Source organism: Ambystoma mexicanum, chromosome 9 (genome assembly GCF_040938575.1).
Source record: "Ambystoma mexicanum isolate Mex_15411 chromosome 9, UKY_AmexF1_1, whole genome shotgun sequence".
Taxonomy (NCBI): Eukaryota; Metazoa; Chordata; class Amphibia; order Caudata; family Ambystomatidae; genus Ambystoma; species Ambystoma mexicanum.
In genome coordinates, this window is record NC_090931.1 from 260660776 (window position 1) to 260679121 (window position 18346).

At 43.7% G+C, this 18346-nt stretch overlaps 1 protein-coding gene across 4 annotated transcripts in view; it reads left to right on the forward strand.

Annotated features, from left to right (window-relative positions):
• The window catches only part of SGSM2 (small G protein signaling modulator 2), a 1574436-nt gene that overhangs the window by 1348179 nt on the left and 207911 nt on the right, over positions 1-18346 (forward strand). The window lies entirely within an intron of this gene.

Consider the following 18346-nt stretch of genomic DNA (forward strand, 5'->3'; position numbering starts at 1 on the left):
TAATTCACAGATATGTATATTTTTTAATTTTTCAATTGCTGTGTTTATAAAGCTCATAAAAAATTGTGCTTAATTGGTTAAACTTCACCAAAAAAGCTAATTATCTCAGTTGAGGCAAAACAGAAAACCCATCTGGCTAATGCATTTCGGATTGTATCCTTCGTCAGAGCCAGGTTAGTACTACACACATAGTAATGCATTATAGGCAGATTTAGAAGGTTTACAATGTTTAAATTAATAATTGTTCCGTACATCATGTGTAACAACCAGATATTCAAGAATTAATAACCAAAACAATCATAATAAACAAAGCAATCATAATAAACAAACAGGGCGCCCACAAGGACAAACAAATATTTAACAAAAAAGTGAGATTGGAGAAAGGAGAAAAAACAAACAAGTAAGCATACACGATTGTAGACAGTAAAAATACAATATTTGCACAGATAATGATATTGCTATATAATTCAAATAGTTAATGGGACTAATCAACTGCGTACTAGAATTGCCGATTAAGCCTTTTTGGTGACTATGGTGCTTAGAGGTAAAGTTAGGCGGCGTGTGCTTATTGTGCCAGAGTGTTGATTGTCGTACTATATTGTGTGAGAATACCTGTGGCTAGTTAAACATTTCACTAACCTGTGTGTCAGTATGCAACCCACGCGTGCTGTCCGCGTGTGGTGTTTCTCTATGAAGCACTGCCTAGTGTGGGGACAACAAATGTGTTATCTCCTCCGAGTAATTAGCTGCTATTGATCTATACGCGATCTTACTTCGCGTCGCTTTGTGCAAAGGTATGGCTTACCTGGAGCGTTCTGAGCTACGTCTTGCTCGATCAACTCCGAACAGCGTCTGAAACGGCCATTTTGTTTACATAACGTTGCCCAGGGCAACGACACGAACCGCGAGTTTCAGACGCTGTTCGGAGTTGATCGAGCAAGACGTAGCTCAGAACGCTCCAGGTAAGCCATACCTTTGCACAAAGCGACGCGAAGTAAGATCGCGTATAGATCAATAGCAGCTAATTACTCGGAGGAGATAACACATTTGTTGTCCCCACACTAGGCAGTGCTTCATAGAGAAACACCACACGCGGACAGCACGCGTGGGTTGCATACTGACACACAGGTTAGTGAAATGTTTAACTAGCCACAGGTATTCTCACACAATATAGTACGACAATCAACACTCTGGCACAATAAGCACACGCCGCCTAACTTTACCTCTAAGCACCATATTCACCAAAAAGGCTTAATCGGCAATTCTAGTACGCAGTTGATTAGTCCCATTAACTATTTGAATTATATAGCAATATCATTATCTGTGCAAATATTGTATTTTTACTGTCTACAATCGTGTATGCTTACTTGTTTGTTTTTTCTCCTTTCTCCAATCTCACTTTTTTGTTAAATATTTGTTTGTCCTTGTGGGCGCCCTGTTTGTTTATTATGATTGCTTTGTTTATTATGATTGTTTTGGTTATTAATTCTTGAATATCTGGTTGTTACACATGATGTACGGAACAATTATTAATTTAAACATTGTAAACCTTCTAAATCTGCCTATAATGCATTATTATGTGTGTAGTACTAACCTGGCTCTGACGAAGGATACAATCCGAAATGCATTAGCCAGATGGGTTTTCTGTTTTGCCTCAACTGAGATAATTAGCTTTTTTGGTGAAGTTTAACCAATTAAGCACAATTTTTTATGAGCTTTATAAACACAGCAATTGAAAAATTAAAAAATATACATATCTGTGAATTACGATTGAAGTTGGATTTTATTAACTGAATAACGATCACAAAAGAAATCGATTAACCCTTAGTGGGAATCAAGGGTGTGCGGCCCACACCGAAGGCACTTTTGCCTCGGTCTCTTTTTCTCCATGTTCATTTTCTGTGCCCAACACGGTGGCACATGATAGTGGGCTGCACCCCATTAACATATTTATTTACAAAATAACATTCCATTGGAAACGAAATACACTATCAAGAAAGTAAGCTGTGCACTCTCGCCCCTCTCTCTTATCACTGCAGCACCTTCTCATCAAGAACCCGAAACCTGGAATTGAGATGCTCGCACCACACTGCTATATATTTCAATGGTTAAGCCAACTTTTACATGTGTACTGCAGTGAGGAGATCAACTACAATTAGATGCATCACATGGAATGTACGTGGCCTAAACAACCCCATTAAATCTCGCATATCTACGAAAACATGACTCTGATATTATACTACCACAGGAAACACAGCTCACGAAAAGTGCGCCATGCAATGGTAACACGTTCATGGGGAGGGTGGAGCTGGTATGCCAGCTATTCCACTTATGCTAGGGGAGTGCTGATTCTAATGCGTAAAACTGTAGACTTTAATTTCTGAGAAGTTGTGGCTGACCGAAGGTAAGGTATGTTATGGTGATGGGACGTGTGGCTGGGATAGATACAGTTATTCTGAATGTTTATGCCCCAAATGTAGATGATTCTCTCTTTTTCGAGGGTCTATTCGACAAGTGCATGATGTATTTTGATCATGAAGTACTGATCGGTGGGGACTATAATGTTACATTATGTGATCGATTGGACTGATCCTCTCAATTAAGTATTTGTGAAGCATGTTCCACCTTGGGGGAAGTGGACATCTGGAGTGCTCAGCATCCGGATGCAAGTGAATATACGTTCTATTCTACAGTTCATAACTCTTACTCATAAATTTCTGTTTGGCTGGGTTCTATCAGTATTCTAAACAGAACAGTTAACTGTGACATACTGGCTAGAACCTTCTATGATCATGTCCCAGTATTACTATGGCATTCATCCTCCGCGTTCCTAGCCATCTGATTAGCTGGCACCCCCTGCCCGGGTGATAATATAGGTTAGGCTACGAGATGGGGCCTCTTGGGTGGGCAAATGGAGGTTTAAACCTGAATCCTTGTCAGACCTAGTATTCAAAGCTGAGGTTTGAGATGAAATTGTACATTATTTCGATACCAACAGGTCATCGGTAGGTGATTATGTTATAGTCTGGGAGGCATTTAAAGCATAGACATGGGGGATTTGTGCAACTAAGGAATCTCTTTAATTTTTTACTATCGTTGAATATTCATTAGTCTAGACACAACAAAAGATTTATATTAACAGTTTTATATCCCCGCACATGTGCACTTTTTTTCGATTTTACTGCATGCGCCTTCCTTTACTATCTTACTAAATGTATACCTTCTCCGTTTCACTCCATTTTGTAGTTTGATACACACTCTTCTTCGGGCCTTGCCTCAGGAATCCTTAACACCCTTTACCTTAGTGCAGACCCGTCTGTCCCCTTGGAACCAGGAATCGAGGTATCTAGTTTTATAATCTACACAAAAAATCGTGTTACTTTTTACACTTATTATTTACAACACAATCCCTCCCCCTATTTTTGCCACTTTTGTTGTTGTACTTACATCCGTGACTCAGCTCGAGTCCTCTGTCATCGACTCTCCCTCAACTGACCAGTTTGCCGTCCGTCCACGGCGCACCTGCGGTAACCGGACAGGAATTTCGGCAAAGAGGGACATACTGTCATGATGCCTACCCCCAGGATGTCTTCCAAAAAGAAAAGGCAAACCCCTTACCTCCTCACAGATCGTACGATTGTCAAATCGATCTCATACCTGGTGCACAACCCCCTTGTAGCAGGATCTATGCCCTTACGGAACCTGAGAACCTTCACCTACGACAATACTTAGACCAGTATCTTGCCAATGGCTTTATTCGCCCATCCAAGTCCCCTGCATCTTCAGCTTTGTTCTTCGTGCCCAAATAGGAAGGTGACCTCAGAACGTGCATAGACTACCGCGCATTGAACCAGATAACTATTAAGAACCGATACCCATTTCCTCTGATCCCTGAACTACTAGACCAAGTGAAGGACGCTTGTATATACACTAAATTAGATCTCCGGGGGGCATACCATCTGGTACATGTAAAAGAAGGCGACGAATGGAAGACTGCTTTCCGCACTAAGTATGAGTTATTCGAATACCAGGTGATGCCTTTCGGGTTGTGCAATGCACCAGCAGCCTTCCAATACTTCATGAACGATGTCCTTCGTGAACTCATTGACATTTGTGTTGTCGTATATATCGATGATATTCTAGTATACTCCTCTTCAGAATCTGACCATGTGAAGCACGTCCGAGCAGTCCTTGAGAAATTGCGCCAGCACAAACTATATGCAAAACTGGAAAAATGCGTTTTTCATGCCACAGAAGTTGAATTCCTTGGGTTTATCCTGACCCCAAAGGGAGTCCGAATGAACTCACAAAAGGTGGACGCAATCCTTAAGTGGCCATCACCAAGTTCAGTTAAAGGAGTACAAAGCATGCTCGGCTTTGCCAATTTCTACCGCAGATTCATCCCAGATTTTTCGCATGTTGTACATGCCATCACAGCACTCTTGCAAAAAAATAAACGCTTTATGTGGACTGAAGAAGCTGAAAATGCCTTCCAAGAGCTGAAAACGAAATTCACGTCTGCACCTGTATTAAAGAACCCGCGCCCTGAACTTCCATACATAGTGGAAACTGATGCATCCAGTCTAGCCATGGGAGCTGTCCTGTCTCAAAAGGACCCTGAAACTGGCCAGCTTCATCCAGTAGCATTTTGGTCCAGAAAGTTCTCGGCACCCGAGTTAAACTATGCGGTTACCGACAAGGAGTTATTAGCCATTAAATCTGCCTTCAAGGCTTGGCGGCACTATCTTCTCGGTGCCAGGCATACCATTACTGTGATCACCGGAACTCACAGTATTTAAAGACAGCCAAGGCCCAATCGTCATGTCAACTCCGATGGGCATTGTTTTTTGCTGAGTTCGATTTCGTAATAACCTATCGACCAGGTTGTAAGAATGGTAAAGCAGACGCCTTATCCCGAATAGGGATGGGAGAGGCAGAAGTGAACCCAGAACCAGTACCTATAATTTCCGAACAAAGAATTCTTGGCATGACTACTCTACAGACACTAGAGGACATTCAAGTAAAGATCCAGCAACTCTTTGATCCTACAGCCCTGCAGGACTGGGTAAAAAAAGGCCCGGACTACTCTGTCACCAATGATCTGCCTCATTACCAAGGGCGGTTATTTCTGCCACACAAGGAACTACAAGAGCTAGTCATTTCCCGTTATCATGATACCCTAATGGAGGGGCACCCAGGTATTGCAAAAACTGAAGCTAAAATTAAAAGACAATTCTGGTGGTCCGCCTGGCGAAAGGATATTAAATCATTTGTGATGTCTTGTGACATTTGCACCCAAAACAAAAGTCAAAAGAAAAAACCAGCTGGACTCTTACAAACTTTAGACATTCCGCCTACACCATGGCACACCTTATCGTTAGACTTTATTACTGATCTACCCCCATGCAATGGATTTAACACCATTCTAGTTATTGTGGATCTTTTTTCCAAGATGGCCCACTTTATTCCTTTAAAGGGATTACCTTCAGCTTCAATCCTGTCCAAGGAGTTCCTCGAAAACATTGTTTGCATATACGGATTTCCGTCCATATTGGTCTCTGACCGGGGCAGTCAATTCATTTCACATTTTTGGAAAAAATGCTGTCAATTGGCACAAATCGATGTGAGGTTATCGACCAGTCACCACCCCCAGACCGATGGTCAAACGGAGAGGACCAACCAGACTCTCGAACAATACCTGCGTTGTATGTTACCTCAGACTGAGAGTAATTGGAAAGACATTCTTTTGATCGCTGAATATGCATACAATAATTCAGTACACTCTGGAACTGGACAAAGCCCCTTTTATACCTTATATGGGCACCATCCTCGAACCTCAGACCTTGACTCACCCCAACACTTAGAAATGCCCGCAGTGGACCATCTGCACGCTACGATTACACAAGCCTTTAAGGAAGCAACTACACATTTAAAACAGGCGAAATAAAAATACAAGAAAGATGCTGGTCGGCATAGAAGTGATACTCCACAATACCAGATAGGGGACCAAGTATGGTTAGCCTAGCCACAAAACATATACCTCTAAAGGGAACACGGACCTTTAACCCCAGATATTTGGGACCTTACTCTATTAAGGCCATTATCAACCCGGTGGCTGTCAAGTTGGACTTACCTGCTAATATGCGAATTCACCCCGTCTTTCATGTGTCACTTTTGAAGCCAGTGCAACCAGGGACAAGACTAACCAAGCCACCAGACCCTATCCTTGTAGACGGAGAACCCGAATTTGAAGTTAAGAACATCCTGGACTCCAAGCTGATAGTCAAAACTCTTTTATTTAATCGACTGGAAAGGTTACGGACCACAGGAAAGGTCATGGGAACCTAGTGACCATGTTCATGCACCCCGATTGGTTAAAAAATTCCACGGAATTTTCCCAGACAAACCGAAACCACAGGGAAGAACGACTTTAGGAGGGGCCTTGGGGGGGAGTGCTGTCATGATGCCTACCCCCGGGGACCCAGACCAAGTCCAGCAACCCCGGAAGCAGGCATCAAGTTATCCTAAGCAAGCCCAACAACCCCTGCTAGGGGCTATTTGGGTCCAGTCCTGGCGCCTATGGCACCAGGCTCATATGGAGAGTCAGTCCTGGCACCATAGGCGCCAGGCTCATAGATTAAAACTTACCTGATGCAGACCATGCTGCAAACTTACCTGATGCAGACCATGCTGCAAGAGCTCCAAGCCAAAAGAGGCTTGGAAGGGACTACTTTACTTAGGGACTATTTTTTTACTCGGGCGGGGTAGGGGAGGAATACTTACCTGGGACTACTTTGGAGGCTATTTAAACCACGCCCGAAGAGCAGCACACGCTTCGCGTTACTCTGCATCCAGCAGCGTAATGCTTACCGTGCCTGCAAGTCTGCATCCAGCCTTCTGCCACGCCGCCTCGAGTTTGGAGCTCCTAGAAAAAGGGAGAAAGAAGGAGAAAAGGTTAAAACAAGAGCAATACCTTTGATCCTTACCTGAATTCCCGATCCATCGCGCCTTCGAGCTGGAAGAAAGAAGTTATTTTATGCGTGTCGCCTCGCCTGCTGCAGCGCCGCGCTGAACTCACCGGCCTTCGCAGCATCTTCACATTCCACCGCATCCTCCTGCATGTTCCCGCCGCACTCCGGCACCTAAGGAGAAGACAAGAACAGCAAGGTGAGCCGAGGGAATACACAGAGGAATATTAGTTACCCCCCCATAGACTTACCTGATTTTACCACCGGGGGTACTATTCCTCTTCACGGGTCGGCGCAGCTTCCACTGCATCTTTGCCGAACCCCAGCCCCTAAGGGGAAACAAAAGGACAGCAAGGTGAAACAAAGGGACTAACAAGGGGAACCCTCCTCACCACAATAGTCTTACCTGATTTTACCGCCAGAGGTATTATTCCCCGAGACTTCATACTTTCTCTCAGTGCCTGAATAAGGGAGAAAGCAACAGGTTACATATTGACATTATTTTATCGAACTGTGTTGGAAAATACAAATCCTTACCAGAATACTACTGGTTGCCACGAGGAACTCTTCATTAGGGTCAAGCTGCAACCTGCAAGGAATCGGACAAGAGTGAAAGTCAGACATTTGAACTCTTACAAACTTTATACTTACCGCGTCTTGCCAGGAATCTCGGAGTCAATATTGTTCTGGAACTCACCAATTCCTTCGAGCCAGTGAAGCAACTGGTTATCAACGCGCCCCTGCGCTCAATGCAGGATGGAGAGCTCATCTTTTCAAACCATCAGGTGAGACTATAAGAGGGGACATCAAAGGTGATCTGTGGGGAGAACAGCGGGGGTGGGGGGATTTACGCTCAACTCCATGGGTGGTTAATTCCCTTTCTCCATTTGGAGAAGAATATTCCTACGGGCCAAGCAAACAAACCTAGGTGGGCCAGACCAGTCCGTCATCTCGGCCCTACGCATCACATTGTTGGAGACCGCAGCTATCCAGTTCCGATCGACGCCTCTGTGGGAGCCAGGTGAGCGTAACACATACCAACCAAATCTTCTTGCACATGACTCTGCACCCCAATCTCCACAGGAAAATCCGGGGTCTTCTGGCTAATGGCGGGAGTAGCCAAGTGTCCAGGGGTGTGCATCTGGCCTAGGTCCACTAGACCGCAACCATCCGCGCTGCTACCAAATGTGATCTAGCACCTTGAAATGTCTGTTTGTGCTAGATGGAATTACAATAATGATCTGAGACTAAATAATTGGACAGACACAATGAATATGACAAAGTACTACTTTATTGTCAATTAATATAGTAGGGAGATCTCACAGACATCGGACTGATGCTTGCACGCTCGCATAGCAGCTTGATTACATGGTGGTCTTATACTCCACTATGCATCATCTATGATGTCATTCTACGTGACAAAATACATCAAGGTAAGGGATTGGTTAAGGGAACATATCTACTTATAGAACATATAAGGATTAGTACCTCAATGGCTACCCCTTACCTGTAGGGCACGCCTAGAACTACTTCTAAACACATATAGAACTGACTATAGCGAACAAAACAGTGGATTGGTCCATGCTATATTGCATGTTAGGTTGTCCCTCAACTCCACTGATTGGTTGGCATACCATCCCAAACTTGGACTTTTGGCTCTTTAGCAGCACGTACTTGAAACAAAACTTAGGTGTTTGAATCCCATCAAACATAGGCAGAAGAGCATTCAATTTCTTGGTGCGTTACAAAAGTTGATCAGTACTGGAGTGGAAGATTTAGAGCATGAAAGGGGGACAATCCAGACAGACAGCATACATACTATACATCAATGTACAACTTTGTACAGCTGATGACAAGATTGGGGAACAAGATGGATCATATACATTGTGTACAGCTGTGTTCTCAGGCTGACGGGTTAGGGGTCAGTTTGGGGGGGTACAAGTATTTTGCCTCACATGTGCTCCCCTCGTGGGTAACAAGAGCTGATTCATGAGCCTGGAGTGTGGTGGTGTGCATGATAGGTGGGTTAGGGATTTCCATCGGAGCAGTCAAGGAGGGTAAAGGAGCTGAACAAGTGGGGTGGCAACAGTGACAGTTGAAGAGGTCTTGGGATCACAGTGTGCAAGATGGGGAATAACGAGATACATCAAGGACAACATCTCCTCTTTTGTCCCGGCTCTTGCCGATTTCTGTAACCACTTATTCGCCACTGGCTCTTTCACTCTATTCTTCAAGCACTCCTTTATGCACCCTCTCATAAAAAAGCCATCTGCTGACCCTTCCTGTCCGGCTAACTATCCCCCTATCTCCACTACCCCCTTCCTAGGTAAATTCTTAGAGAAGCTGGCCCTCCCCAAATTGACCCTCCACACTGAACTTGTTGGCTGCCTCCATGACTATCAATCTGGATTCCAGACATGCAGAGACATGGAAACTGCTCTTCTGAACACCTGTGAAGACATGCTCACAAATGTTGACCCTAATTCTACTGTCGTTCTCATTCTCCTCAATCTCTCCTCCGCCTTTGACACAGTCAACCATTCTATCCTCATAAACCGACTCCATGATACCCTAGGCATCACAGACCTGGCACTGGAATGTCTGACCTATTTCCTCACTAGCTGCCCTTCCCAGTTGCAACTGGGCCCTTTCTCCTCCACCAACACACTCTCTACCTGCAGCGTCCCCCATGGCTCTATTCTTTCACCATGGCTCTTCAATATCTATCTTGCCCGCTTGCTCACCTGATCTTCTCCTTCTCTCCTCATTTCCAGTGCTATGCTGATGACACACAGCTTTCCTTCAAGCTTCCCTCTACTACCTCAACTTCCTCCTCTCTAATCCCTGACAGTCTGACCGCTATCCAGGCATGGTGTGCGGCTAACGATCTCTGTCTTAATGCCAGTAAGATGGAGATCCTTCTCATTGGGACACCTGCGCCCTGTTTTCCTCCTACCCTCTGGCTGCATTCCTTGGGCCCTCTAACCTCACCATCTTCTGAGGCCAAAAACCTTGGGGTCATCTTCGATTCCACTCTCTCTTTCACCTTTCACATCTTGGACCTTGCCAAGAAGGCCCACTTCCAGCTTCACCTCCATAGCGGCATTCTCCCTTTCCTCACCTTCCCCCAGAAGCACAATGTCTCCAGACTGCTGCTGCTCTCTAGTCTAGACTACTGCAACACCCTCTTCCTCAATCTCCCCCTTTCCTCCCTACTCCTCCTTCAGCTAATCCAGAATAGGGGTGCAAGACGTATCCTTTGCCTCAAGCCCAGGGACCGTATCTCTTCAGCCTTAATATCTCTCCACTGGCTCACAGTGGCTGCGAGGATCAAATTCAAGACTCTCTGCATCATCCACAAGGCTTTCTGGGGACTGGGATCACGCTATCTCCAACTTTCCCACACTAAATACTCCCCTGCTACAGCCCTCTGCTCCTCTAATTCCAGCTCTCTGCATGTCAAAAGCTTCTCTAAGGAGAGAGTGGGGGGCAGGACTCTCTCTTTGGCTGGTGCCTCCCTTTGGAACAGCCTCCAGTCCACTCTCAGACTTGAGCCGGACCTCCTTAAATTCTGGAAAATTCTCAAAACTCTGTTTTTCTCTACTACCTTCCCTCTTTTGCTTCCTTGCTAATCACCCCACTGGTGCTGAGACTGGTGGCCTGGTCCTCATGAATCTCTCAGGATACCAGCCCGCTACCCAGTCGACACCAGCACCACCACAAGCACTGCCCCTTGTGTGCCCCCCATCTGGCGGCTGTGTATCCCACCTTTGGGATTCATCTGCCGTTGCACTTAGCCTGAGGCCTTCTCCCGTGGCTCCCCTTGGCACTTCCCTCACGGGCTCCCACCCGCACTTGTCCATTCCTTGCCCCGCCCGATCCACCCGTATCTCCTGCACTTCTCTTCACTGCACATGCACATCTGAATGCCACAAGGCCTAGTAGGACCACAATTCTATATTTACTGTTTTGCCAATGTTATTTACTCCCCTTGTTCCCTCACCACTTTGCCTTGTGGCGCCTTGAAACACCATTCAGATGTATAGGCGCCTAACAAATGCTCAATAAATAAATAAATAAAATCACATCAATGGATTTGTCATGGTGGAGGAATTTGAATGGAAGAGTTATATCACTTTGCAACAGGTTGTAATACTTCTAAAAGGACAGTGCTTCCACTTCTCAGCAAGGACTCAAATCCAATGAGACAATACCAGCATTCCTATCAGGGCTGCAATGCCTTTAATGGGACAGCACCAGTACTTTTAAGCATGTGTGATAAAGCTTCATTGGACATATTGGCACTTCCCTATAGGTCTGCTATGCTTTTAACTGGGCAATACAATCCACTGACCACATGTGACTGTTCTCTTAATGGTACTGCACCAGTAACCTTTCACTTCTCAGCAGGACTGCTGCAGCTCAATTGGGACAGTACCAGTGCTTCTAATGGAGGTTGTTAGTCTTTTCATTGGTATAGTCCCAGCATTTCTTAACAATATTTTGTGAATGAGGCAGAGCTGGCACTTTTATTTCATTTATGGCAGCCCATGCCATTTATTCCCACTGCATGTGTACATGTGTTTCTTCTGGTGTATCACACTGTCCATCATTGAAGCTGACCCAATTGGGTGATCCAACATATAATAATCATGCATGAAACTGTGCAGTTTAATCATAGGGCAAATATGTGTCATGCAAAGACATCATCCTTGAATCTTGTGCCCCTTGGACTATTCCATGTCACAAGATCCAGGAAATATCAACTCTGGCTAAAAATGAAACCGTAAAAATGAAAAGCTAAAATAACTAACTTTGCCTTGATGCAATGTAAACACTAAGAATAGACATCTGAAATTAAGAAACTAAAAATAATATTTGACTTTTTTCTGAAAGCAAATTCTGTCCAAATAGCCATCTATTTTAAAGTGTTTTTTTTTCTCATTTGTATATTTCTAAGAGAGGGAAACCACTGGTACTCCATTCCATATCAGATTATATTTTCAGAGGCTGAATGCATCATTACATTTTTTACCCCATATGACTAAGTGCATGGGGAGAGTGAATGGTTTTGTCTACATTATCTGGACCACCCAGGAATATCTGCCAGACTTTCACCATATCGCTTACAAAAAGACTATAAAAGAAGTCCCAACGATGCTTAAGCTCAGGGCTCTCAAGCCATCAGAAAGTTACTGATCTCTGACAATCCTTGTCTCCAAGCAAGATGAAAATAGGTGTTTCTGCACCGACTCCCACAATCTAAATGAGATATAAAAAGCAATGCCTACCCATGCGAAAAGTAGATGAGATGATTGAACCGATTGGACCTACAACATACATCTCTACCCTCAACCCTATGAACGGCTATTGCCAGATCTTGCTTACCTCGGAACACTAAGGAAAAACAGCCGTCAACACCCCAATGGATTTATACCAATTCACTATGTTATTATTTTGCCGGCATGATATGTCTGCCACTTCCCAAAAGAGTTATGGACGTAACATATTGGCCCCATCAGGCATTCTCTGAGGCATAGATTTTCGGCATTGACATTTATTTTGAGACCTGGGTGGCCCACCTGAAACACCTCTATCTGTTTGCTCGCAGATAGCGAAAAGCAGGACTCACCACTAATCAATGTAAGTGTCACTTGGCTCTCTCTTCAGGTTACATATCTGGGATTTAAAGTGGGCAAAGGAATGGTGAAGACTAGTGGCTGAAGTCAAGAGAGACCTCAAAAGGGAATACTGTCAGAAAGAAAAAGCTTGGAGGACATCCAGGGATCTATCCTCCAGAGACACAGTAAAATTAACCTTGAATTCTCACAAGAAAGCTATATTTGTAGCCAAAGCAAATTTGTTGAGAAATAACATTGTTACAGCTCTCAATAAGCCTAGGGAAGTCTTCTACACCATTTAGAATTGTTTTAATCCCGCAATGTTGTCACATTGTTTTATCCCCTCTGATGACTTAGCCAATGATTTTAATGAGTTGTTCACTCAGAAAATTAGAATGATTCAGGACACCATTATGCAAAAAACTCCAAATATGTCTGATGAAGGTAGTATGAAGCTGCTTATCATGTTGGATCTATTATCAGCAACCTTGGATACGAATGCTGACAATATGCAGATATATATATATATATATATATATATATATATATATATATATATATATATATATATATATATATATATATATATATATATGCAAGTCAACCAGACTACAGATTACTGGTGATACTGTTGTGGTCTCAGAGGGGACAGACATTTCTCCAGTTAAGGACCGTGCTTACAGAACACATTACCAGTGTGTATTAGAATAATGACGACTTTAGTTGCATTTCGAAAAACCCTTATAATCCATCCCTTTGGATGTGTGTTTCTTGTACTTCCAATCCCTAACTTAGTCTTTTGATGTTATTTTTACTTTAAATACTTGGACCTAGATGCAATTCATTCTGCCCAGCGTACGTTACAAGTACATCAAACCAATTCAAGAGCATCCAGGACATTCCAAAGACGTTCCCAAAACTAAAAGGAAATTACATGTCTTCCTATGCATCGTCAGCTACTTTAAATATTTCATATTCATGTTTTTAACTATAGCTGAACTTCTAATTGACCAATTTAAGTGGTCAAAGTTTAACCGGATACAGTGAACCAAAGCAACTGAAAAAACCCTTTAGTCAGGTGAAGCACACCATATGCCATCCACCTCTGCTGATCATGCTAAAGTGTGCAAACCCATGCATCCTTCAAACTGATGCTTCAAGAGTGGTACTGGGGTTAAACTGTCCCAAGCAAGGAGCCATGTAGAACAACCCATACATTGTATTATTAGAAAGATCCAACTAAGAGGAAAAGTTATTTCATCATGGAGTTTGAATGTCTGGGTATCATCTGGGCTAAAGAGCTTCTAAAGTATTGCCTAAACGGGCATACGTTTACTTTGGTTATCAATCACGACCTTCTGACCTGGCTCCCTGTGGCCAAAAATACCAACTAAGGTTATGCTTGCCCTTCATTCATGCACCTTCTCAGTGACTCACCGAGAAGCCCTTCAGCAAGCCAACATAGACTACCTCAGCAGATACCCAGTTGATGAGGCACCCAGAGGAAAAAGGCGAAATAAGGGAAGATATCTGATGAAGACCTCTGGCTTGCTCAGGAAATGTCAAGAGAGTAGTTCAAGGGTCAGGGACCTCCCAGAGCAATTGAATGATGGATCTAGAAGCAGAAAAGGAAGGATCCCCTGGACATTTTCTTTTTATCCCCACCTCTTGGCATGGGACTGTCACATTGTGTGCACCAAAGTATCCCGATCCCTGGCTCCAGTTACTCCCTCCCCAACAGCAGAATCTGAAGAGCTTCATCTGGAGGCCTGCAACCCCACCCATGAAACTATAACCTGGCTTTAAGAGAGTGGCTTCCCCGTGACCTTGTCACAGTAACACATGTTCAGAAACATTAATAAGCAAAAGTCAACTTGATAGATGCAAATTTGATAAAAGCACACTTTGCCGTAGTGTATGGCAAAATCTTGCAGACAAGTTATATCAAGTTCATGAGTTTGTGGGATTGCCAAAATGAGTGCGCACTGGAACTTTTTTGTTCTTCAGCGTGTGAGATCATGACTGGGAAGATAACCTTTCCATATCACAGCAGAGAATCCCCCGTACAGAAAACCCTGTCCCTGAATCAGCAATCTGCTACCAATGATATCACTTCCTAAACCAACAAAAGTTCTACCTGTTAGCGGCTGCACTTCAGACCCATGCTTCAGCAGGTGATCTGTCTCTGAGCCCTAGTCCAGCCCAGAACCAAGAGTTAATGGTTCACACCAATTTCCAGATTAAGGGCCTCATTACACGGAAGGCGGTAATGGTTAACGGCCACCGTTAATGGTAACGGTGACCGTTAACCATTACCGCCTTACTACGAGGTCCCTTAGCGGGTTGGTGCTTTAACGCCTGCTTTTTGCAGGCGTTAAAAACCAACCCGCTAAGGGACCTCGGAGCTAATTACGGCACCGCAAAATTGCGGTGCCGTAATTAGCGCCTTCCCCATTCCCATAGAGCCCTATGGGGCAGAAATGGGAATGGGGAAGGGCAATGGCGAAAGGGGGATTTACCGCCCCTCCAACCTTGGAATGGGGCGGTAAATCCCCTTTCCGCCAAGGCGGTGCCGGTATTTTACCGGCATGAGCCATGGCGCTAATAGCGCCATGGCTCACCGCCTTCCGTGTAATGAGGCCCTAAGTATTCTACAACAATTTCATCTCTCAATTAGAGAAGAGTTAAGTTGCAGGGAGGGACTATGGTCCTGGCACAGAACCACCACACAATACACTAAATAAAGAGGATTCAAAATCAAATCCTCCCATCCCCTGCACACTTTTAGATACTGTTCAAGAGAGTTAGCAAATCAATTGAAAGACTTTTCATACATTAATTCAGTAAATAAATCAACTAGGTCATACTTATGTGAATTTCATTAAAAAAGATACAATTTTAATTATACATAATTTTTAGGCAAAAACAATCTGCATAACCAGTGTCTTGGCTGACGCGTTTCGAGGACTAAGCCTCTTATTCCTAAGCCTTATGGACTGCAGAGAGAATATCACATAAAATGACATGTCAAGTACCCAAAATCAGTGGGTTTAAAGTACAATCCAAATGTATAATTTAACAAATGCCAAGTATATAATCAAGAAGGTTAGTATACAGTTCATACAAAGGGTAGGCCATTCTAGATATTGAAGATTAGCAAGATGGATTAATATAAGCATCTTGTGCATACATGGAGCCACCTGGATGTGACCCAATTCAAATGTTTACCAATTCTCTGAATATCCTGGTTATATGGTACTGGAGCTGAAGTCACAACGTTATCTACTGGGCACGTAAAGGAGATTGATCAAGGGACAAGTATGTAGTTGTACCTTTCTTATGGTTCACCAAGGAACTCTCGTATTTTTGATGAAGATTCCTAAATCTTCATATTCCTTCATTTTATGTGTTTAAAGGGCGGCTTGCCAGCTTAATCAGTCACCTATATGTAAATGACATAAAAAATGATTGTAGGCTAAGGTGCTCAATGGCCACACTTAATCTCTCTAATGCCTACATGCTAGACAGTCCAATTAGCATTTAGTTGTCATAGTGACTTCAGCAGCTGCTGCGTGCAAGATATTAGAAGCAGTCATTCCTAGCAGAGAAAGGGGATAAAGCGGCATTCACCACTTTGGTAGTGCATTCCACTTGAATGTTTTGACAAAACGAAGAAGCTCTCCTACGGAGTCTGGTTCCCGCTGGGATACCACAGCCCGTCTTGTGGAAAATACAGTGGTCCAGTTTACTGCAAAGAGTGATAATAACTAATGAAGATTCATATGCTCATTCACTGATGATATGTAACTTAGTGAAATGTGAGGTAATCTAGTCAGAAGATGACACTTAGCCCCCTGGTTGTGGTCCCCTGAGTATACACTGAAAGGAGAAGACCGCCTATCTCGAGAGGATTCGCCTAGCGTAGCGCGTAGTGATCGACAAACGCATGTACATTCTACAAAGGATATTGAGATTATAAATAGAGGAGAGTCAAATAAACAGTCATGACTCCTCATATTAATATAGTAAAACCCGCTGTGTGTGCGATTCTACTCACCGGTCCGAATAATCGGCTGCTGTTATGAGATCTCGGGAATGGGAATGATGGCGTCTGTAACCCCTGCAAAAGCGATCGCTGTTGAGTCATGGCAGACGCCATCTTATGTAAGTTCGGAGGACTTACATTGTTGATGTAAAGAAGACGGACTGAATGGAAAGGCAAAAGCCTAATCTCCATATTGAAGTTGGGTAATCCACTCAAACGATCCCCTAATGGTTACTGTACACCGATATTAATTCCAATACATTTCCTATAAGAGTGTACACTGTGGAGGTGCCTATAAGGAAAATATAGTAGATGTATAACGGAATCCTATAAAAAAGCGTATTCAGTAATAAACTCAAGTGCCTCTAAAGTAGACCAATGAGGTGCCTTTGCAATAGATTCTAGGCAGGTCTTACTGGTTCCCAGTCACAAATGAATCGATTAATTGGGATAGAGTATTGTACCATGAGTTGCAGCCCACCCTCGGGCGGTAAAGAAGGGGAGGTTTGAGTACGTGGGCAGCAAGGGTGCCAGGTGCCTGAGTGTCCAAAATAGGAGTTAGCTCAATGTGAATCTAACAGGTCAACATCCAGATGGTTTGCATGTGTTATGCCCTAGTATCCAACATCATTTCAATAGTTAGATAGCACTTAAAACATTTCTGATTTGGTCTATATGTCCGATGATTCTTATGAAAACACGCTCTATAATCCTGTGTCATAATGTAGTATAGGCAGCCCCTTGTCCAGCCCAAGCAGCCAAGAAAATATTGGAGTGAAAGAAGTTCCAAATTTTCGGCCAGGGCAAATATAATTTTGGCCCAGTCCTAAACCACAACGTAGCACCGATGGGACCAAAAGCAATAGCCAATGAGAGTCTGTACTCATTTCCCTTACAAAGGTGCATACCTCAAGAGAATGTACACCATGTGAGAGGAGGCAGAAAAGTATAAAAACAGCAGCCCCAGTTGCTGGGTGTGGGTTGTTAAGAGCAGATGGTGATTAGAGGAATTTGGAACTCAATACAACCCTCTGGAGCAGTGAGGTGGCTTTTTATGGTGAGTAGGGAAGAACTAGGTAGGAAAAGGAGGAAATGATCTGAAGGAGTTAGTAGATGGTGGATGTTAGGATCTGCAGGTGGCAGTAGTTGGAGGGGTGATAAAGATCGGGAGGAGGTAGTAGTTTGGGGAGGTGTGAAGATATAGAGGCGGTAGTTAGATAAGTTAGTGGAGATCTGAAGGTAGTGGTAGTAGGTGGAGCTAGTAAGGATCTGGAGGAGATGAAAATCTGGAAGAGAAGATAACAGCTGGAGAAGTAGCATGGACATTAGCAAGAGAGGGTTGGATTGAGGAGATCAGATTAGCCCAAGGCAGGCCAAGAAGGCAGAGTCAGTATGATACACTAGAAGAGAGAACAGGCCAGGAGTAGAGAGTAGCCTAATGGAAAGGAGGTACAAGCATATGTCTCGGAAGGTTGAGAGGGGCCCTGGGATGCAAATAACATGTTGTAGACACTTTGTGCTAGATAGTTCTTGGTATGAGACCTATGGAAAGCCTACATCTGGCTAGTCAAGAACCAGCAATGAGCACCCTGTGTACGAGAGGATGCACACCCATGGTGAGAGACTTTACAATGCTATTCCTGAGACCTTTCCATTGACTATTTTGACTTTTTTGTAATTGATCCTTTGTGTTCAGTGGAAATAAAGACCCA